Below are 24126 nucleotides of genomic sequence, written 5' to 3'. Positions count from 1 at the left end.
TCATTGCTTTTGGAACACTGTCAGCCATTATCATTTCAAATATTTATTCTCTCCTATTCTCATTCTATTTCTGGGTTTCCAATTATATTTTAAATTGTCCAATATTGTTCTACGGTTCTTTGATATTTTATTTCTTTTTTTCCCTCTTTCATTCTCTTTTCTCTTTAGGTTTAATTTTGGATACTTTCAAATGACCTATTCTCAAAGTCTATTATTTTTATCTCAGTTCTGTCCAATATGCTGTGAAGCTGAAAAAGAAAACCCTCACTGATATCATGGTTTTTCTTATTTGTAGCATCTGCATTGTTTCAATCTTCCTTTTGAAATTCCACATCTCTTCATGCATGTTGTCCATATTTACTACTAGATCTTTTTACATATAATAGCAGTTGTTTACTGTTTTTAAGCTTTCTTGAGGTACAATTTACATATGGAATTATATAAAAGTAAAGTTTACAATACGATGTTTGGTATATATTTACAATGTGAAAAGATGACCACATTCAAACTAATTAACATATCCATCACCTCACATAGTAGTTATTTTAAATTCCTTGTCTGATAGTTCCAAATTCTGGTTCATCTGAGTCTGTTTCTAATTATTGCTATATTTCATAACAACGGAATGTTTTTTCCTCAATTTTCTATGTGTCTTTTAAATGAATACCAGAATTACTATCTAGAACAGCATAAACTGAGTTAAGTAGCTTTTATTACCAGAAATTGTTACACTTTTCTCCAGCCACAATTTGGGTGATTTAAGTAAGTGTAGCCAGTAGCAGAGTGGGGTTTGTTATATTACTACCCTCTTTGTAACAGAGTCTTACATTTTATTTCCCATAGCGATCAGCTGTTAATCTATATTAAGTACAAGTCTGGGATACTAAAGAGTAATATTTAGGATTCCTGCTCAGCTTCAGCAGTTCCTTCACACTTTTACCACAGAGAGGTCTTCCTTTGCTGATGCCCAGAGGCAGTCTACTTCTGCTTGTTACTTGGTGGTAGGCTTACAGAGTTGACAAAAGAGATTATTCAGTTTTCTCAAATCTTATATTTTTAGGCAGGACCTGCACACTTTGCCCATGTGGATATGTCTTATCATTCCTATCCCTTTCACCATATGTCAGCAAATTCTGTCTTGCATCTGGGATGTTCTTTTGTAAGAGAGGTTTTTAGGCACCTTCCCCATTGGCAAATGACTTTTGCTTGTTGCTCCTCCACCAGAAGCAGAAGGGAGTTTCCTGTACCCTTCCTCCAAAATGAGGAGTTTTGCTGAACACTGTGCCAGAATGGTTGTGCTTTAGGCCCTCATTCTGAAAGAAATGGATCTTTCTTTAATTATTAGGGGTGAGACAGTTTACTCTTCCTTCCCCAGTGGCCAAAGGCAATTTCTTCATATAAGGGAAGGATTCAAGTAAGAGTATGGGATTTTATACTGGTCTGACAGTGGAGCCAGTACCCCTGCAACAATAATCATTCTCAATCTTGTCTTCTGCCTTGCTCCCAATCTTTCTTGTATGTAACCAATGGAGACCCTGTGAAAAGACTAAGAAAATTAACATTACCCTGTGTAGGGGACTCTAATTTTTTCTAAACTGCTATGTTAGCCCACATTTTGGAATTTGTCAAAATTTTAGTTGTTTCACAATTTAGTACTTCTATGGCTGCTTCCTCTTCTTCCCATGAAATAGTTGATGTTTTTTTGTCTTTCCTCAGAGAGCCCTGTCATTTTCTGAAAATAACATTTCTCATTTGCCTTGTGAGCTTAGCTCTCTGGTGGTTTCAAGAAGACTTATGATTTTGCAGATTATTTGGCATATTTTCATTATGAAAATAGTCAAAATTCTCTTCCAACCATCTATATACCAAGCAGAAACAGAAACAGCAGTTCACAATTATATAATGTAAAAATTATAACATTGTATGTTGTAGTTTAAAACAAATGAAATGTACTTATAATATTACAAGTTTTCTATGTTTTACCATGAACAGAAATAATATTAATTTTAAGTACACTATAATAAGTTAAGAATGTACATTTTAATTTTTTAAGCAGCAATTTAAAAATCAAGGCAAAGATGTATGTCTCAATGCCCACTAGAGAAATTAAAATGAAATACTGAAAAATATTTTAAAATAAAAAAAAAGATTGCAAAGAAAGACAAGAAAAACAAATTACATATAGGAAAGTCCTTTTTTTTAAAGTAACAAAACAGTAACCTTAATGCAACCATATAGATTATTAATCAAATGTCCAAAGTTTAAACATCCCACTTCAAAGGTATTTCATGGTTGGATAACAAAGGACTAATATATATTGCATATAAGAAATTTACTTTAAATATAAAAAATGAGGAAAAAAGAGAAAAATTGAAAGCATTCCATTGATGTGAAAATCAAAGCTAAAGAAGTTTAAGTATTTATAATAATATCAGATAAAGAAGACTTAAAGAGAGGAGCAATACCTCAGAGTTATTTGCATTGATAAAAAGCGACACATCATGACCAAGCAAAAATTTAATCATAACTTTCAATGTAGCTAAAAACACATAAAGAAAAACTGACAAAAGTAAACCAACAATAGATAAAATCCATTACCATAACTTAAAATCATAGCACTCCTCTCTGTCATTGACAGTAACACTACGTATTCACTTAGCTTACATTACTTCAATACTAACCCCAAAATCAAATGATACAAATTTCTTTTCAAGTGAACACAACATGTTCACTATCACAGACCATGTAATGGGCCTTTTCTTTGTAAGGATTTCATTTATTTATTCATGAGAGACACACAGAGAGAGAGGCAGAGACACAGGCAGAGGGAGAAGCAGGCTCCATGCAGGGAGCCTAATGTAGGACCTGATCCCAGGACTCCAGGATCACGCCCTGGGCCGAAGGCAGGCGTTAAACCGCTGAGCCACCCCAGGATCCCATGTAATGGGACTTAAAACATGTCTCAGTCAATTTCAAATTTTATAATCTTACAAACTATATTCTCTAACACAAGGAAATTAAACTGGAAACCAGTACCAAAAATGATACCTAGAATTTTCACAATTATTTGGAAATGAAACAGCATACTTCTAAATAACCCATGAGTAAAGGTAAGAGTGTTTAGATGGAAAACTTTGCTTTAAATGCTTATATATGAAAAGAACAATTACCACAAATTAATGATTTAAGCTTCTACCTTATAAAACTATAAGAAGAACAAATTGAACTCAAAGTAGAGAAAAGAACATAAATAATAATAAGAGCAGAAGTCAGTAACATAGAAAATGGGCAAACCAAAGGGACAATCAATTAAGGCAAAGTTGGTTCTTTTAAAAGATCAATAAAACTGACACATTTTTAGAAAGGCAGAGACTAGCATAATGAAGACACAAATGTATAGTATCAAGGAAAAGGGGGATTATTTCTGCAAGCCATGTAGATTTAAAAACTATGAATGAATATTAATAATTTTATGCTAATAAATCCAAACATTTAGATAAATTTGACAAAATCTAAAGACACCAATTACCAAACTTACTAAAGTGGAAAGAAAAACTGAATAACCCTTTACATGTTAAAATAATTAAATCAAATAAATAACCTCCAAAAGAGGAAACAGACCCAAATGGTTTCATGTGAATTGTACTAAACACATAATAATTCCAAAACTACAAAATTATTTCGGAAAATAGGGGAGAGAACAGTTCTCGAATTACTTTCTGCAGATGACATATTCCTGATGACAAAATCAGGAAAACACATTACAAGAATAGAAAACTACAGACAAATGCTCTTAGGAACTAAGACAAAAAATACTTAACAAAGCATTGATAAAATAAATATAGCAATATATCAAAAGGAATACACGTCATTTCTAGGTAAAGTTTATTTCAGGAATTCAAGGTTGGCTTCATATTTGAAAGTCTAATCCATGCAATTTATTACATTAACGGAATTAAGGATAAAAATGTATGATCATCTCAATATGTGTAGGAAAATTATTCAACAAAATTCAGTAGTATCCATGATAGAAGCTCTTAGCAAACTAGGAATAAAATAGAAATTATTTAATCTGAATGAAGTATCAGTGGAAAACCTATAACAAACATATTGGTAATGAAATATTGAATGTAGTACCTCAAAGATACAGAAAATGACTATGAAAAACCCACACTAACCATGTCTAATGAGCACTGTACTGGATATCTTAGAGCAATAAGAAAATAGAAATAAAACATCTAAATATTGGAAATTATAAAATAAAACTGTTCTTTAACAGCAGAGGACATGACTTTCTATGTAACAACTTCCAAAACAACTAAAAGTCACTGCTATAAGTTAATGTAGCAAGATTACAAAATGTAAGGTCAAAGCAACATCATAAATTCTATTCCTGCGTAGTATCAGCAAATTAAATGAAAATATTATTTTAAATACTATTCATTAGTTAAGAGTAAAAATCAAGGTATGTCCAAAACATGTATACTAAAACCTGACTTTATATGTAGAAGTACAAAAGTCTTACAAGAACCAAAACAATCTTGAAAATAAGTACACACTTTGAGGCCTTGATCTATTTCAATTCAAGGTTACTCTCTAACTACACTAATCAAGACAATGTGATAGTAACATAAAGATAGATAAATGGATCAGTGAATCAGAATAGAGCAGACTGTTTCAAAACAATTCTTATAATTCCATCAGGATTATACTTTTTTTATACAGGATAAAAACTTACTGAAGAGACATGTAAAAATATCTCTCTAAAAAGAAATATACAAGAATATTCATAAAGGATTCATTCAAAATAGCTTAAAATGACATACAACCCAAATGTCTTCAAAGAGGAAAATGCAAAAACAAATTGTAACATATTCATACCATGGAATAGTACTGAGTAATACACTGGAAAAAATGTTGGTGCATAATTGGGGATAAATCTTACTGTTAATATGCTGAGAAAAATATACACAAAGAGTACATACTCGATATTTCTTTTATATAAAATTATAGATTGCCAAAAATTAATTCATAATTAAAAAATAAGAACACTGATTTCCTCTGGAGGATATTTACTGGGAAAGGATATAAAGAAACTTTCTGGAGCATATGTCAATATCATCAAAATGTACTTTAAGGATTTGTGTATTTCACTGAATGTTACTTTTATCTATTAAATGTGTATAAAATACTGAATTCTAACTAAACGGATTCTATGCAGTATTACAAATTCACAAATCTGAAATTATCTGTATTCTTGCTTAAGTAAATGAATAAATAATGAAAGCCAGTTTTCCAATTGTTAGGAAAATTAATTCAATATATGATTAGGAATAGACTAGAATATATTCTGCAGTATTGGAATTTCAGGTATCAATGTAAACTCAAATTTTAATTGGCTACAGAGAAAGCTAAGTGATAATGGAACAATTTCTATAGAACATAATTCAAGAATCCCATACCCAAACATTCATAGAAAGGGTAGGAAGATTTCACCTGAATCCTTCTATGCCCCATGACAGTAACAACTCAGTGCCAGAATAAGTCACCACTGCCATGATTTCCCCTGAGGAGGAAAAAAATAGAAGAAAAGAAGAGTGAAGACTCATAAAATATCAGAAGTGAAAAATGATACATTCCAATGGTTGCCTCAGAATCAAAACTTATCATAAGGAACTATTATAAACAATTATATATCAACAAATTTGATGACCTAGATAGGTGAATAAGATCTTAGAAACATACAACTTACCATAACTGAATAAAGAAGAAATAGAAAGCCTGAACAGACCAATAACACATAAGGAGACTGAATACATTAAAAAAAAAAAAAACTAACCACAAAGAAAAACATAGCACCAGAGGACATCACAGGTGAATTCTACTAAAGACTAAACATTCTTTTTTTAAAAAAACATCCTTTTTAAAGAGATTACTATTTTAAAGTAATCTCTACACTCAATGTGGGGCTCAAACTTACAACCCAAGATCACCAATCACATACTCTACTGACTGAGTGAGCCAGATGCCTCTAAATATTATTAAACTCTTTCAACAAACAGAAGGCCACAATCTCAATGGGGAAAACCTGAAAGCTTTTCCTTTAAGATTTGGAACAATATAAAGATGCCTACTCTAACCACTTTTATACAACATAGTACTAGAAGCTCTAGCTAAGCAATCAGACAAGAAAATGAAATAAAAAGCATCTGATTCAGAAAAAAAAAGAGATAAGATTATCTGTTTGCAGATAATATAATCACATATGCAGAAAACTCTAAAGACTCAACAACAACAAAAACTGTTATAACTAATAGATGAAATCAGTAAATTTTCAGGGTACATAATCAACATAGCAGTCAGTGGTGTTTATATACACAATGAACTATCCAAAAAGCAAATTAAAAACAATTCCATTTACAAGAGTAACAGCAATCTGGGATCCCTGGGTGGCGCAGCGGTTTAGCGCCTGCCTTTGGCCCAGGGCGCGATCCTGGAGACCCGGGATCGAATCCCACGTCAGGCTCCCGATGCATGGAGCCTGCTTCTGTCTCTGCCTCTCTCTCTCTCTCTGACTATCATAAATAAAATAAAAATTAAAAAAAAAAAGATTTAAGAGTAACAGCAATCTAATACTTAGTGATAAACTTAATCAATAGGTGAAAGAATTGTTTATTGAAAATTATTTTTAAAATTGATGTAGAATATTAAAGAAGGCACAAATGAAAAGATATACTATATCCATGGATTGGAAGAGTTAATATTGTTAAAGTGCCCACATTACCCAAGTGATCAACATATTCAATGCAATTCCTATCAAAATCCCAATAACATTCTTTACAGAAATAGAAAAAAATCTTATAATCATATAATCATATGGAACCACAAAAGACCCCCAAAAGCCAAATCAAAGCAATGGTGAAAAGGAAGAACAGAGCTAGACTTATCATACTTCCTGCTGTCAAACTATTTTACAAAGCTATAATAATCAAAACAGTATGGTACAGAGAGCTAAGATGGCAGAGAGCAGGGGGACCCTAAACACATCTAGGGGGCCAAACACATCTAGACAAATATCAAATCATTCTAAACACCCAAGAAATTGAACTGAGGGCTTAGTAGAAGAAAATTGCATGGCTACTAGTACAAACATGACCACCTCGTGGAAGGTAGGAACTGTGGAGAGTGGACTGGGGGAGATGAGAACTGCAGGTGCTATGGAGGGCAAGGAGTTCTGCTTATGGAGACTACTGTAAGTTATTATAAGCATCGGAATGCAAAATCTGAAGTCCTAGAAGTCCATGTCTGGCAGGCTTAGCACTGCTCCCATGAGGGAGGAAGGCAGAGTCCCAGGAGTGGGCATCTTGGTCTGAGGATAGCCTTGGGTCACATGGTGAAAAACAGTTCCCCTGTTTGGAGTGCAGTTGAGAGAGGGGACACAACAGAAGAACTAGCAGTATCAATGTGCTGCACTGTTCCCAGCACAGGAACAGGGAAGCTGGCTGAAGACAGCAAGCCCGGGTGCCAGCTTTCTCCTTTGCTTTACCATAAACTCCCAACCACTGCATGGTTGTGCAGCTGCTGTTTGGGGCACAAACCAGCAAATGGGAAAAATGTGGTGAGATGCTCACCAGAGGATCAACATGGGTCCACACCACAAGTCCCTAACATTTGGAATTTTGAAACTCAGCCACAGGCCTGAGATAAAACACAGGAGCACTGGGCCTGTTGGCAGGCAGACAGTTCAGACATAGTCAGGGTGAAGGCAGGGATCTGACAGAAGCTGGGAACACAAGAGGGATGATTGTTTGCTCTACTTTGAGGACTTCCTGAAGAGTGGTGGGTGGGGACTCTTACCTCATCAGGGAGAGAGCAGGGGCAAAGCAATTTGCTCGGCCCATTAGCATTGACCGACCACTGTGAGCTAAACAGTGCTACCAAGTGTATTCTGGAACCACTTATACCAAGCCCCAAACCACTGTGACATGCAAGTGCATCTCCACTAAGGCACGTCGTCCTGAAAATCAGTACAACAGGCCCTGTCCCCAGAAGAGCAACACAAACCCCTTGCACTCATGAAGCCTTCTGATCCTTGAGTGCTGCAGTCTCGGTCCTAGGGGAAATTCAATCTATCTTGCTTTTTATTTTAATTTCTATTTATTTTATTTTATTTTAATTATTTATTGGATCTAGCTTCCTTTAACAAGCAGACCAAAATACACCCAGGATCTAGCTAGCTTTTTAAATTTTATTTTACTTTTTTATTATATATATTTTTTGTTTTGTCTTATTATTTATTATTTTTATTTTCATATATTTTTTTAATTTGTTGGATCTAGTTTCTTTTAACAACTAGGATTTATTTCTGGGCTGCTGGGGTGGTACAATATTTCCAAATCAATCAATGTGATACACCACATTAATAAAAGAAAGAGTAAAAACCATATGGTCCTCTCAATAGAAGGAGAAAAAGCACTTGACAAAATATAGCATCCTTTCTTAATAAAGACCCTCAACAATGTAGGGATAGATGGAATATAACTCAACAACATAAAGGCCATATACACAAGACCCACAGTAATATCCTCAATGGGGAAAAACTGAGAGTTCTTACTCTGTAGTAGGAACACGATAGGGATGTCCGTTCCCACCACTGTTATTGAACATAGTACTGGAAATCTTAGCCTCGGCAATCAGACAACAAAAAGAAATAAAAGGCATCCAAATCAGCATGGAAGAGGTCAAGCTTTCACTTTTTGCAGATGACATGATACTCTGTGTAGAAAATCCAAAAGACTCTACCAAAATCAAATACATGTACAAATACATGAATTCAGCAATGTTGTAGGATAGAAAATCAACAAACAAAAATCTGTTATACTTATATACACCAATAATGAAGCAGCAGGAAAAAAAAAATCAAGGAATTGATCCCATTTACAATTATACCGAAAGCCATAAGATACCTAGGAATAAACCTAATCAAAGAGGTACAAGATCTGTACTCTGAAAACTACAGAACACTTATGAAAGAAATTGAACATGACACAAAAAAATAAAAAACATTCCATGCTCATGGATTGGAAGGACAAACATGGTTACAATGTTTAAACTACCCAAAGCAATCTACACATTTAATGCAATCCCTAACAAAATAACAATAGCATTTTTCATAGAGCTAGAATAAAAAATTCTGAAATTTGTGTGGAACTACAAAGAGCCCAAATAGCCAAAGCAATCCTGAAAAAGCAAAGCAAAGCTGTAGGCATCATGATTCCAGACTTCAAGCTTTATTACAAAGTTTTAGTAAAAAACACAGTATGGTATTAGCACAAAAACAGTCATAGATCAATAGAATAGAATAGAAAAACCCAAAATGAACCCACAACTATATGGTCAACTAAATTTTGACAAATCAGGAAAGAATATCCAGTGGATTAAAGACAGTCTCTTTAGCCAATGGTGTTGGGAAAACTGGACAGCTACATGCAGTAGAATGAAACTGGGCCACTATCTTACACCATACACAAAAACAAATTCCAAATGGATGAAAGACCTAAATGTGGCAGGCAACCATCAAAATTCTAGAGGAGAACATAGGCAGCAACCTCTTTGACCTCATCCATAGCCACTTATCATACATGTCACCAGAGGCAAGGGAAACAAAAGCAAAAATGAACTATTCAGACTTTCTCAAGATAAAAAGCTTCTGCATAGCAAAGGAAACAATCAATGAAACTAAAAGGCAGCCTATGAAGTGGAAGAATATATTTGCAAATTAAATGTCTGATAAAGGGTTTCAGTATCCAAAATCTATAAAGAATTTATCAAACTCAAAATCTGAAAGCAAATAATTCAGTTAAAAAATGGGCAGAAGACACAAATAGACATTTTTCCAAAGAAAACATCCAGATGACTAATAGACACATGAAAAGATGCCCAACACCACTCATAGTCAGGTAAATACAAATCAAAACTATGATGAGATACCACCTCACAGCTGTCAGAATGGCTGAAATTAACAACACAAGAAACAATAGGTGTTGGTGAGACTGTGGAGAAAAGGGAACCCTCTTGCACTGTGGTGGGAATGCATCCTGATGCTGCCACACTCGAAAACAGTATGGAAGTTCCTCAAAAAGTTAAAAACAGAACTACCCTATGATCCAGGAATTGCACTACTAGATGTTTACCCAATGCATACATCAATATATACTCAAAGAGGTACATGCACCCCCATGTCTATGCAGCATTATCAACTATAGCCAAAACATGGAAAGAGCCAAATGTCCATCAACTGATGAATGCATAAAGAAGATGTTGTATATATACCCAATGGAATATTACTCAGCCATCAAAAAGAATGACTCTTACCATTTGCAATGACGTGGATAGAGCTAGAGTGTATTACACTAAGCAAAATAAATCAGTCAGAGAAAGACAAGTATCGTATGATTTCACTTATATGTGGAATTTAATTTTTAAAAAAATTTTTTTTATTTATTTATGATAGTCACACACAGAGAGAGAGAGAGAGAGAGAGAGAGAGAGGCAGAGACACAGGCAGAGGGAGAAGCAGGCTCCATGCACCGGGAGCCCGATGTGGGACTCGATCCCGGGTCTCCAGGATCGCGCCCTGGGCCAAAGGCAGGCGCTAAACCGCTGCGCCACCCAGGGATCCCTTATATGTGGAATTTAAAACAAAACATATACATATATGAAAGGGGGAAAGAGAGAGAGAAGGAAACAAATTATAAGGGGGAAAGGATAGAGAGAGAAGGAAACAAATCATAAGAGATTCTTAACAACAGAGAACAAACTGAGGGTTAATGGAACGGGGTGGGTGTGACAATGGATAGATGGGTGATAGGTATTAAGGAGGGCACTTCTTATGATGAGCACTTGGTGTTGTGATACATCACTGAATGCTACTCCTGAAACCAATATTGCACTCTCTGTTAACTACTTGGAATTTAAATAAAAATTTGAAGAAAAAAAATAAAACTTTTTCTATTAAAAAATAGTATGGTACTGACCTAGAAATAGATACATAGAATAATAGAACAGCAATTAGTGACCAGAAATAATACACCTTTATTTGCTTCCTTTTTCCCCCTGAATCATGTCCTCCCTACCAGTGCTTCTTGGGGGCCTCTCTCAAAGGAAAAAAAAAAAAACTATGTTCCTTTCTTTGGATCATGATCTGCTTCTGAGAGAACACAACTTAAAACAATTCACTTTTTCTGCAACCGATTGAAATAAATCTCACCCCCCCATGTGGTTTTGTTAAGAAGAGTGTACAGATTGGTATTTGTTTCATTCAAGAAGGTAGATATGAATTAGAGCAGTGTGCTAGAAGTCCCAAAGAGCACACCCAGGTTTGAGGATTTGCTGGGAGGCTCCTCAGAACTTGGTATATAATATTACTTATGGTTTTGTTTCATTACAGTAAAAGGATATAAAGCAAAATCAGCAAAGGGAAAAAAATCACAGGGGGCAAATTCCAGAGCAAATCAGGCACAAGTCACACAGAACTTGCTTAATTCTCCTAGTAGTGAGTTGTGAAAACACAAATGAAATCTTGTCTACCAATAAGCTCATTAGAAACTTAGTGCCCGGGAATTTACTGGGGACTGATTACATTAGGCACTCTGCCTAGCACTTACCAAAAATTGTGTACTCCCAGAAGTAAAGCAGGTGTTCACCATAATCCACATTTTCATACAAACAGTGTAGGCACAAAAAGCCACTTTTATCAGTTAGAATGATGGGAACCTTCTCCAAATTCAAGTTCTAAAATGAAAGCCCGGGGCCAACCATTTAAACAGACCTTTTAAAGGAAAACAGTCAAGCCTGCTATATTCACTTCCATACAAGCACAGAGTTTAAGATTTAATTTATGCATTTAAAAAATTATTCCACTTGTTACAATGAGTTCACATGGTTATTAAATTTAAAATATTAACATAAATAGGAAATTCAGTTTAATAATAACATAAAACATATATTCATTTTAATACCCTCTGAAAATCCACTAAAATAATAGACTGTGCAACTCCAACATCATTCTAAAAAGGAAAACATGTGTAGCAAACAGAGGAATTTAAAAGTTACAAAAAAGATTGAACAGAGTAATAGAAAAATTTAGAAATGTTAAAGAATCTTCAATCTCATAAAGAGAGAGGGCCCCCCACAAATAATAATTGCTGCTTGCAGAACCTATCTGTAAGAAAATCACAATAGGAACTGAAAGGAACACAAATACTTTTCCCATGTAATTAATGGTGAAAAAATTTCATTCCCTTTTTCTTACAGTAGCTGTTATCAATACTTTGACTCCAGGATAAAAATAGAAGTAGAGCACTATAAATGTGACTATTTGCAAAGGAAGAAGAATAATACTTTAATATCCTGTAAGCCAACACAAAGAACATGGATTTCTTAAATTCAGAAGACCAGGAAGCTAAACTCTAAGAAATTCTGATAACTAAAATATGCACCTCAAAAACTATCCAAACTAAGGATATCCTCTTAATTCAAGCCTGCGTTCAAGACAAAAGAAAAGGGGAATCATTTATATTTCAGTAAAGTTGCCAGTCAGATCAATCTTTTTTTTGTGAACTGTAACCCAAAAATGGGGCTCAAACTCATGATACCTTGAGATTAAGTGTTCCATGTTCAACAGACTGAGCCAGCCAGGAGTGAAGAGTCTAATCAATCTTAACCATTGTATATAAATATGAATATAAAATCAGTAATCTGGGCAGCCCCAGTGGCTCAGCGGTGTAGTGCCACCTTCAGGCCAGGGTCTGATCCTGGAGACCTGGGATCCAGTCCCATGTCGGGCTCCCTGCGTGGAGCCTGCTTCTCTCTCTGCCTATGTCTCTGCCTCTCTCTCTGTGTGTGTCTCTCAAGAATAAATAAATGAAATCTTTAAAAAAAAAAAGGAAAAAAGTAATCATCAACAGTTGAAGACACACAATACCTCAAAATGAACAATGTAGGCAACTTTGTCTTTTCCTATGAATTAATACTAATATTGAAATTTAAACCTAATTGTTGACTCCGCATTGCATAATGCTGCATTTTCTCAAATCTCTGCAACAGCCATTTTTAATTTCTACAAATTTTATTGACATAAAAACTCAATATATTGGCTGAATAGCAGAATGACCCAAGCTGAAGATGAAATTAATAGCTATAAGATTAAATGTAGTATAAAAATATAAAAAGATTAGATGAAACAAGTAAGATAAATAAAATGGATATAATTCCAATATCCTTTCAATAGAGATAAGAATAGACTAGACATTGAAGAGGAGAGAAATAAATAGTGCAAAATACATATGAATAAGAAGACGAATAAGTGTCAAAATGAGAAGTCTGAGAAGAAAATTTTTTTAAAGATTTTATTTATTTATTCATTAGAGACACAGAGTGAGAGAGAGGCAGAGACACAGGCAGAGGGAGAAGCAAGCTCTATGCAGGGAGTCCGATGCGGGATCCATCCTATGACTCCAAGATCACACCCTGGGCTGAAGGCGGCGCTAAACCGCCTAGCCACCAGGGCTGCCCAGGAAATATTTTTTTAAGTTTCAAAATCTGAAAATTTTTTTGTATATTTTTTATTGGAGTTCGATTTGCCAACATATAGTATAACACCCAGTGCTCATCCCGTCAAGTGCCCCCCTCAGTACCCATCACCCAGTCACCCCGTCCACCCTCCCACCTCCTCTTCCACTTCCCCGTGTTCATCTCCCAGAGTTGGGAGTCTCTTGTTCTGTCACCCTCTCTGATATTTCACATTCATTTTCTCTCCTTTCTCCTTTAATCCCTTTCACTATTTTTTTATATTCCCCAAATGAATGAAACCATATACTATTTGTCCGTCTCTGATTGACTTACTTCACTCACTCAGCATAATACCCTCCAGTTCCATCCACATTGAAGCAAATGGTGGTTATTCATCAAAGCAGGAAAGACTATCCACTGGAAAAAGGACAGTCTCTTCAGTAAATGGTGCTGGAAAAATTGGACAGCCATGTGCAGAAAAATGAAACTAGACCATTCTCTTACACCATACACAAAGATAAACTCAGATGAAAGATCTAAATGTGAGACAATAATCCATTAAAATTCGAGAGGAGAACACAGGCAACACCCTTTTTGAACTTGGCCACAACAACTTGCAAGATACAACTAGGAAGGCAACGGAAACAAAAGCAAAAATGAATTATTGGGACTTCATTAAGATAAAAAGCTTCTGCACAGCAAAAGAAGCAGTCAACAAAGCTAAAAGACAATCTACAGAATGGGAGAAGATATTTGCAAATGACCTATCAGATAAAGGGCTAGTAAGCAAGATCTATAAAGAACTTATTAAACTCAACAGCAAAAAAATATGAAACATTTGGATGGAACTTTCAAACAATTCAAAGAAGTTGTTTTTAATTCCAAAATGAACACATAAAAGCAATCCCTAAAATAAAATAAGAATCAGATTAGAAGTAGGGCAATATGTTTATAATTTTATGGGAAATTTATTTTGATTATATAAATGTCATACCCAGACATAATGAGAATTTTTTCAGTAAATGATAGAACACTATGGTCAACTAACATTTGATAAAGCGAGAAAGAATATTCAATGGAAAAAGGACAGTTCCTTCAACAAATGTATTAAGAAAATTGTACAGCAACATGTAGAATAATGAAACTGGACAATTTCCAATTTATACCATAAACAAAGATAAACTCAAAATGCATAAAACACCTAAATGTGAGACAGGAATCCATCAAAATCCTAGAGGAGAATGCAGACAGAAACTTCGTCAACCTCGGCCACAGCAAATTCTTGCTAGACAGTCTCCAAAGGCAAGGGAAACAAAAGCAAAAATGAACTACTGGGACTTCATCAAGATAAAAAGCTTCTGCACGTGAAAGGAAATAGTCAACAGAACTAAAAGGCAACCTACAGAATGGGAGAAGATATTTGCAAATGACATATCAGATAAAGGGCTAGTATCCAAGAATTTATACGCAACGATATATTGATAAAGAATTTATCAAACTCAACATCCAAAACCAAATAATCTAGTCAAGAAATGGGCAGAAGACATAAACAGAGGCTTCTCCAAAGAAGACATACAAATAGCCAACAGAGGGACACCTGGGTGGCTCAGTGTTGAGTGTCTGCCTTCGGCTCAGGGTGTGATGCTGGGCCTGGGATCGAGTCCTGCATTGGGCTCCCTTCAAGGAGCCTGCTTCTCCCTCTGTCTATGTTTCTGCCTCTCTATGTGTGTTTCATGAATAGATAAATAAAATCTTAAAAAAACAACAGCAGCAATAACAAAAAAGAAATCCAAATAGCCAACAGAAACATGAAAAGAAGCTCAACATCACTTGGCATCAGGAAAATACAAATCAAAACCACAATGAGGGAATCCCTGGGTGGCGCAGCAGTTTAGCGCCTGCCTTTGGCCCAGGGCGCAATCCTGGAGACCCGGGATCGAATCCCACGTCAGGCTCCCGGTGCATGGAGCCTGCTTCTCCCTCTGTCTATGTCTCTGCCTCTCTCTCTCTCTCTCTCTCTCTCTCTCTGATTATCATAAATAAATAAAAATTAAAAAAAAACACAATGAGATGCCACCTCACAGCAGCAGAAGGTCTAAAATTAATAAGTCAGTAAACAACAAATGTTGGCAAGGTTGCGGAGAAAGGGGAACCCTTACACTGTTAGTGGGAATGCAAGCTGGTACAGCCATTCTGGAAAACAGTATGGAAGTTTCTCAAGAAGTTAAAAATAGACTTACCCTATGACCCAGCAACTGCACTACTAGGTATTTATCTAAAGGATACATAGGTTGTGATACAAAGGGGCACTTGTACCCCAATGTTTATGTCAGCATTGTCCACAATAGGCAAACTATGGAAAGAGCCCAGATGTCCATCAACAGATAAAATGGTATATTACTCAGCCATCAGAAAGGATGAATACTTACCATTACATTGATGTGGATGGAACCAGAGGGTGTTATGCTGAGTGGAATAAGTCAATCAGATAAAGACACTTATCATATGGTTTTACTCATATGTGGAATATAAGAAACAGAGAACAGGATCATAGGGGAAGGAAGGGAAAATCGAATGGAAAGAAATCAGAGAGGAAGACAAACCATGAGAGACTCTTCACTACAGGAAACAAACTGAGAATTGCTGGAGGGGTGATGGATGGGGGGATGTGGTAATTGGGTGATGGACATTAAGGAGGACATGTGATGTGATGAGCACTGGGTGTTGTGTTGATGAATTATTGAACTCTACATCTGAAACCAATGATGTTCTATGTGTTGGCTAATTGAATTTAAATTTTAAAAAGAGAAAAAAATGGGGACCCCTGAGTGGCTCAGCGGTTTAGCGCTTGCCTTCGGCCCAGGGTGTGATCCTGGGTGTGATCCTCCCTTCATGGAGCCTGCTTCTCCCTCTGCCTGTGTCTCTGCCTCTGTGTGTGTGTGTGTGTGTGTGTGTGTGTGTGTCTCATGAATAAATAAATAAAATCTTAAAAAAAAAGAAAAACAACTGATAGAACAAGGAGAAAATAAGGATATATAAAAGATTAAGGATATAAAACACTTGAAAAAATTTAAAATCTTGAACTTATATGCACACATAGACTATTGCGTTTAAAAGCAGAATATGCATTCTTTATAAGATTTTCATGACACATTTATAAAGTTTAGTATATACTAGATTATAAGACAAATTTCATCAAAATTTCATATGACAGACATTGCAGAACACGTTTCCTGACTGCAATGTTTTTAAGTTAAAAATCAACTTTTTTAAAGTAGGCTGCACATCCAGCATGAAGCCCAATGTGGGGCTTGAACTCAAGACCCTGAGATTAAGACCTGAGCCAAGATCAAGAGTTAGATGCTTAACTAACCAAGCTACCCAGGAGTCCCATTAAATTAAAAGTTATTTTTAGATGACTAGATAAGCATCACATTTAAAAATTAAGAAGCTCAGTAAATAACAGACATTAGGAAATATATTAAAATGACCAATAATGAAAACATAATATACTAAGTATGATTGGATATATATAAAACATAAAAAGGAGGTTTTGTAATGTTGAGTGTTCATAATAGATAAAGGGAAAACTTGAAAATTAATTATGCAAATAAATTAATGCATATCAAGAAGTTTCAAAAGGAAAATTAAAATGACTTGTAGAAAGTGAAAGTAAAGGTAAGAAGTATTGGAGTAAAAATTAGTAAAAACAGAAAACAGATGCAATGTTGATATATTTAGAAAAAGTGGGTTCTTTGAAAGGATCAATAAAAATTTATCCTCTGGTAAGGTTGAGTGGGAAAATAAAAAAAGATGGAGGGCACAAATAACGAATGTCAGGAATTAAAATTAACAAAATTAAAGATGGTTCTAGACATTAATACTTTAAAAGATAATATTAACTTTATGCTAATATATTGGGAAAGTTAAATGAAATACATTCATAAGAGAACAAAAAATTGACTCACAAAAATTTGAAAATCTGAATATATTAGTACTTTGAACATGAAAAAAATGAAATTATATTAATAATAGATCTTCCAACTAAGAAAATGTGCCAAATAGTATCAAAAAACAATTATAATATTAGGAGAATTCTTCTAGAATGTAGAAGAGGGTACAAGCATCACCCTTTTTACTAAAATAAATAATTTTAATCAAAAACCTATCAATGGTATTGTAATAAAGGACAATTTAAAGGTCAATCACTCTCCCAAGCTTAAAAATCCTAAACAAAATGCAAACCAAGTACAGTAACTCATAAAAAATATACTACATAAACTGAGTTTATCTGAGCAATATAATGTTGATTTAATATTAGATAATTAGGTACTACAATATTTACATTAGGCAATTAAAGGAGAAAATCACATGATAATTTTAAAATATGTAGAAAAACAACTGATAAAATCTAACATGAGTTCATGTTAAAACTTCATAAACTAGGAATAAAAGGAGCCACTCTTAATCTGACCAAAAATATGTATAATCCCCACAACAACAAAAACTACAACCAATTCATACGTAATAGTGAAAGTTTGAAGATTGAAGATTGATCTGAATTAAAAAAAATTTTTAAAAAATGAAGATTGATCTGTTACTCAACATTATAGCATAAGTAATAACAAGAATATTAAGGCAGAAAAGAAAAATAAAATGAGAACATCACAGAAAATAAGACCATTTGATGAAAGAAAGAATAGACTTTTCAAGAAATGGTGATGGGAAAATTGGATATCTGCATGCAAAAGAATGAAGTTGGACCCATCCTTTACATGATATACAAAAATTGACAAAAAAAATAGACCAAGGGCTACATACCTAAAATTATAAAACTCTTAGAAGAAAACATGGATAGATTCTCTGTTTAGGATCTCATATGGCTAAAATCAAAATACTGGCCACAGCTTCATTTCTCATCTGGGGCTCAGGCTCCTCTGTAAAGTTTACTTATCATTGAAAGAATTCACTTCCTTGTGGTTGTAGAAGTGAGGTGTTGTATGTGCTATATTTTGATGGCATGGGAATCCCTTCTTATTCAAGACAAATATGGTGTGTTGAATCTTAGGCTTTCCTTTTCCACTTTCAAGGGCTCTTGTGATTACATTTGGACCACCTGGATTCTTCAAAATAATATCATTATGTTGGGGGTCTGGTTATTCGGGTGTGGACATTTTGCAGGAAGGGGGCACATTTCTGCCTACCGCAATTTTATAGGTAAAAGAATAAAAACGAATCAATTGATAGGTATTTTATTATTAATAAGGCAATTAGTTAAAAGATAAGGCAGTTAGGTAGGAGTGTTGGCTACAAAATTTACTTTAACAGCAATGTCCACAATAGCTAAACAGTGGAAGGAGCCTTGGTGTCCATCGAAAAATGAATGGATAAAGAAGATGTGGTCTATGTATACAATGGAATATTCCTCAGCCATTAGAAACGACAAATACCCACCATTTGCTTCGAAGTGGATGGAACTGGAGGGTATTATGCTGAGTGAAGTAAGTCAGTCAGAGAAAGACAAACATTATATGGTCTCATTCATTTGGGGAATATAAAAAATAGTGACAGGGAATAAAAGGGAAAGGAGAAAAAATGAGTGGGAAATATCAGAAAGGGAGACAGAAGATGAGAGACTCCTAACTCTGGGAAACGAACTAGGGGTGGTGGAAGGGGAGGTGGGCGGGGGTTGGGGGTGACTGGGTGATGGGCACTGAGGGGGGCACTTGATGGGATGAGCACTGGGTGTTATTCTATATGTTGGCAAATTGAACACCAATAAAAAATAAATTTATAAAACAAAAACAAAATTTACTTTAAGTAATCAATGCCACTTCTCAAAAAAATTAAAATATATCACTTATAATAATTTCAAAATATGAACTAAGAACAAATATATCTAAGCATTACAAGAAATCTTTGAGTACAATTGTGAAAATTAAAACAAGCATTAAAGATTCCCCTAATGTATAGATGCACCATTTTTATGAATTGAAAGATTCACTATTTTAAATATGCCAACCAACACCACATCAATTTTATATTTAATATAATTCCAGTGAAAACCCAACAAATTATATTGTGGGACTTCACAACGGATTTTTTTATCTTATATGGAAATAGAGAGGATCAAGAAGAGCCAAGTTACTCCAGAAAGAAAATAAAAGGGTTAAGTAAGTTGCTTTAATAGTTTGAAAAACCTATTTCTCCTAAAGTAAAATGATTTTTAAAAATTGTGACATTTGGACAGGGATGGGCCAATAAGCTACCTAGGCAGAATAAAAATACAAGAAACGGAGTAACCAATATACATAAATAACTGATGTATGCAAGAGGTGGCCTTGCAGAAGAGTGGAAAAGGATGGACTTTACAGAAATTCATATGGAGACAATTTATGAATCCTATGAAACAGGACTATCATTGCATACAATATGAAAAAGTAATCTCGAGGTCAATTTTTAAAAAAATGTCGCAATAAGTAATTCAAAATTCTACCATCCACAAAATCAAGAAAAAAAAAACAGGACAAAACTATGAAATTTTTTGGAATCTGGAAATTTATCAAGATTTGTATCAACCTGGAAAATGCTTCTACTCCCCACAAAAAAAGACTTATTCTCTGTAAAAACTACCAATTTTGTGGTATTCTAACTTCCCATTCCTATCCTTGGCCCCCTTGCTGAATAGTAGCCATGAAAATAACCTTCTACTTTCCCAGTACCAAAAGAAACAGGACAAACCTCATTCAAAAATCATCGTAATTGATTATCGGATCTGACCTGTGTGGTGTATTCCTGGAAAATTGGCTTAAATGTTTGTCTTTATGTTAGCAACTATAACCGGTCTAGTGTTAAAGCTGCTTGCAGAGTAGGGAACAGAATTTGCTGAAACCATTTACAGGCTAAGACAGTCTTATGTTCCTGCCACCTGAGATAAGTGATAGACAACAGGTGAGATAAACAATAGACTAACCAAAAAGTGTGGGAAGTGTTAGAGAAGTAATTGTGCCCAATCCCAATCCCCAGATTCATTTGTGGAAGCCCCAGCAGTCAGTACCTTAGAATGTGACTGTATTTGAAGATAGGAAAACAGGGATACTGTACAGACAAAAGACCATCTGAAGATACAAGAAAAAACTCATCCATCTTCAAGCCAAGGAGAGATACCTTAGGAGAAATCAAACATTCCAACACCTTGATCTAGAACTCATAGCATCCAGAACTGTGAGAAATGCATTTCTCTTGTTTAAGTCAGACAGTCTATAGTATTTTATGGCAGACCTAGAAATTAATATGTAATGGGCTAGGGAATGAGATTTCCCTAAAGTCTTAAAAAGCTCCAAAATATTCCTGGTGTCTGGAAACAAGTCTAGGATATCTATAATTTTCCAAGGTTATGTATTTTATGATAATATTTATATGAAAATTCTAGAATAGGCAAATTCAGAGAAACTGAAGTCAAATAGTGATTGTCAGGAGATGGAAGGAATGGGTTATTGGTACTAACTTCTAGTGAGTATTGGGTTCTTTATGAGGTAATGGAATTGTTCTGGAATTAGGTACTGATGAGGGTTACACAGCCTAGTGAATATAATAAAAACTGCTGAAGTACACACTTTTGAATGTTGAATCATGTTACATGAATTATATACCAAGTTTTACAAATGCTATAGAAGTAAAGTCCAGATAGAAAAATGGCCAACACATGAAATGGAAAATTATCTAGAAGATAAGTAAGATGATATATTTATGTTTTCAGGTTGACTCTTAATTAACTACAGAGAACAAACATGATTACCAGACAGGAGGTGGGTGGGAAATGGGTGAAATAAGTAATGGGATTACAAAGAACACTTGTAAGAATAAGCAACAAGTAACATATTGAATTATTGAATCACTATATTGTACAATTATAACTAATATAACACTGGATGTTAACTATACTGGAAATAAATTCTTAAAAATTTTACAAAAAGACAGACCTAGAAATGACCATGGGAGGATGCAGGAAGGAGATGATGATCTTTAAGCTACGGAGAGAAGTCACAGGGAAAAACAAACCTGCTGACACTTTGACCATGGACTTCTAGTTTCCAGAAATGTGACAAAATAAATTTGTATTGTTTAAGCCAAAGAATAAAAAAGAAAGTGGGGAGAGGATGTTTGCAACATACTTAGTAACTAAGAATATGTCTATTATATAAACAAACAAAAACTACAATGAATCATTAAGATAAATACCAAATATAAATTTTAAATATGACACACAAATTTTACCAGACTTCACAAAAGAGGAAATAACTATGACCAGGAAAAATATCTTTAACTTCATTAGTAACCAGACAAATTTCAATTAAAATATCAATGACACATGATTACATACACACCAGATTAGCAATTACTAAAACCTCTGATGATACCAGTGGTTGGTAAAATTGTAAAGCAATGGAGAATCTCATTCATGACAGGGCAACTATAAGTTGCTCAACTACTTTGGAAAATATTTAATCAGCATTACATATTACATTTAAAAAATACTTGGCATGGGGATCCTTGGGTGGCTCAGCGGTTTAGTGCCTGCCTTTGACCCAGGGTGTGATCCTGGAGTCCCGGGATCAAGTCCCGCCTCAGGCTCCCTGCATGGAGCCTGCTTCTCCCTCTGCCTGTGTCTCTCCCTCTCTCTCTCTAGGTCTATCATGAATAAATAAAAAATCTTAAAAAAAAAAAGGCCGTGAAAAATACTTGGCTTGCAATATACCAATGTCCTATCTAAGTGTATAGAGTGGAATGACTTCCATACATGTTCACCAGGCAATATATTCTACTTGTTATAGTTCCCATTTGGAAGAAAAATTTCAAAGATCTATTAATAGTGGAATGAACAAATTAGGAAACACTTATACAATGGAATAGTACACAGTAATGCAAATGAAATAACCATAGCTACACATAATGATTACTTCTCACAAACTTAATGTTAATTCTCACAAACATAATGTAATAAATAAGTAATAGAGTAGTATGGCTTGATTTGCATCAAGCCCAAAATTGAGAAAAAAAACCATATTTATAGACTTTTGTAAGTGGTAAAATTATAAAGAAAAGCAAGGTAATAATTACCATAAATGTCAAAATGAGTATATGTCACTGGTGATATTTAAAAAACCGTTGTGAGAAATAACAACTTAATGAAGCTTAAATTTGCATTCCTGTTATGCATGAAGTTGAAACTCTATTCACTTGCTTTAGGATCAACTCATTTCTATTACTGTGAAAAATCTCTTCATCCCTTTTTCTCATTTATATACTGAATTGTTGGTCTATTTTTTCATTTAATGTAGAAACGACACTTCATATGAGATCTATTCTTTTAATAATTTTGTTGTGTATACAATTGTTGATTATAAATACAAGTTTGTATAGCAGAGCTCTTGAGTTTATTTATCTTGCTTGGCTGTGCCTGATGGTTACTAACTTCCCATCTTTTCCTCTCTACAGCCTCTGGCAACCACCATTCTATACTCATTGATGCTATGAATATGACTAATTTAGAGACCTCACATAAATAGCACTTGTCTCTCTGTGACTGGTTATTTTACTGAGTATAATATCTTCAAAGTTGATTCATGTTGTGGCAAATCTCAGAATTTCCTTTTTTTTAAGTCTGACTAGTATTCAATTGTATGTGCAAACCATATTTTCTCTATCCATTCATCCATACATGGACATTTATGATGCTTCTACATTTTTGGCTATTGGAAATAAAGGCATATCTCAAAAATATTGCAGTTCTGTCCCAGACTACCACGATACAGCAAATGTCAAAATAAAAAAAAAGTCAAATTAACTTTTTCATTTCCTCCTGCATATAAAAGTTATGTTTACACTATACTATAGTCTATTAAGTGTGTAATAACATTATGTCTAAAAAATGTACATATTATCATAATGTCAGAGACAGGAAGTGAACAAATACTACTGGAAAAATGGCACCAATAGACTTACTGTACACAGGGATGCCAGAAGCATTCAATTTGCAAAAACACAATATTTGCTAAATACAATGAAGTGAGGCACAATAAAATGAGACATGCCCATAGTGCTGCAATAAACATAAGAGTAACATTATTTCCTCTTTCCTCAAGATTATAACTTCAATTCTTATACCTAAATATCCAGAAGTATAATTGCTGGATCATGTGATAGTTCTATTTTTAATTTTTTGAAGTACCTGTACACTGTTTTCCATAATGGATATACCATTTTGCGCTCCTATCAACAGTACGCAAGGAATCCGATTTCTCCACATCTTCATCAAAATATGTTTCTTGTTCTTTAATAACAGACATCTTCCTTTGACAGGTGTAAGGTGATATCTCACTGTGGTTTCCATTTACATTTCTGTGATTAGTGATGTCGAGCATTTTTTCACATACCTGTTGGCCATTTATAATGTCTTCTTTACAAAAATGTCTATTCAAGTCCTTATGCCATATATATTTTTTTGAGAGAGAGAGAGAGAGAGAGAATCTTAAGCAGGCTCCACATCCAGCA

General features: G+C 34.5%; 1 pseudogene; it reads right to left on the bottom strand.

Moving 5' to 3' along the window:
* LOC129518056 (actin-related protein 2/3 complex subunit 2-like) overlaps nt 1-23921 on the bottom strand; it is a 32229-nt pseudogene extending 8308 nt beyond the window's left edge.
* Nucleotides 23922-24126: the final 205 nt, after the last annotated feature.

Source organism: Nyctereutes procyonoides, unplaced genomic scaffold (assembly GCF_905146905.1).
Source record: "Nyctereutes procyonoides isolate TBG_1078 unplaced genomic scaffold, NYPRO_anot_genome, whole genome shotgun sequence".
NCBI classification, from domain to species: domain Eukaryota; kingdom Metazoa; phylum Chordata; class Mammalia; order Carnivora; family Canidae; genus Nyctereutes; species Nyctereutes procyonoides.
This window is presented reverse-complemented; position numbering and strand designations above follow the sequence as displayed.